Source organism: Pteropus alecto, unplaced genomic scaffold (assembly GCF_000325575.1).
Source record: "Pteropus alecto unplaced genomic scaffold, ASM32557v1 scaffold43, whole genome shotgun sequence".
In the NCBI taxonomy this organism is placed as follows: Eukaryota; Metazoa; Chordata; class Mammalia; order Chiroptera; family Pteropodidae; genus Pteropus; species Pteropus alecto.
The window spans coordinates 3879943-3880237 of NW_006435764.1; the positions used below are offsets into that span (position 1 = coordinate 3879943).

At 61.0% G+C, this 295-nt stretch overlaps 1 protein-coding gene across 1 annotated transcript in view; it reads left to right on the forward strand.

The window, feature by feature from the left end:
* The window catches only part of CUNH11orf24 (chromosome unknown C11orf24 homolog), a 10570-nt gene that overhangs the window by 8504 nt on the left and 1771 nt on the right, over positions 1-295 (forward strand). The gene's annotated exons all lie outside the window — the stretch shown is intronic.

Genomic DNA, 295 nt, shown 5'->3' on the forward strand with positions numbered 1-295 from the left:
GAGACACTCAGCCCGAGGGAGGTCGGCAAACATGGGTCCATGGGGGGTCCATGGGGGTTCCACAGGGGGTCTGTAAGCCGGGGAGTGCGCCAGCCGCTGGGCTGGGAGAGCTGTCAGGCTGAGCTGCTCCAGGCCCAGGATAGGTAGGGAGCCCCCAATGGGACTGGGCCTCTGGGCCCCCCAAGAGGGTCGCTTGCTTGGCCCTGCAAAGACTCCTTCTAGAAACCTGGTCTTCACTGAGGAGATCATGAATTCATACGACAGCTATTGAAATGTGCTCCTACTCTGTGCCAGG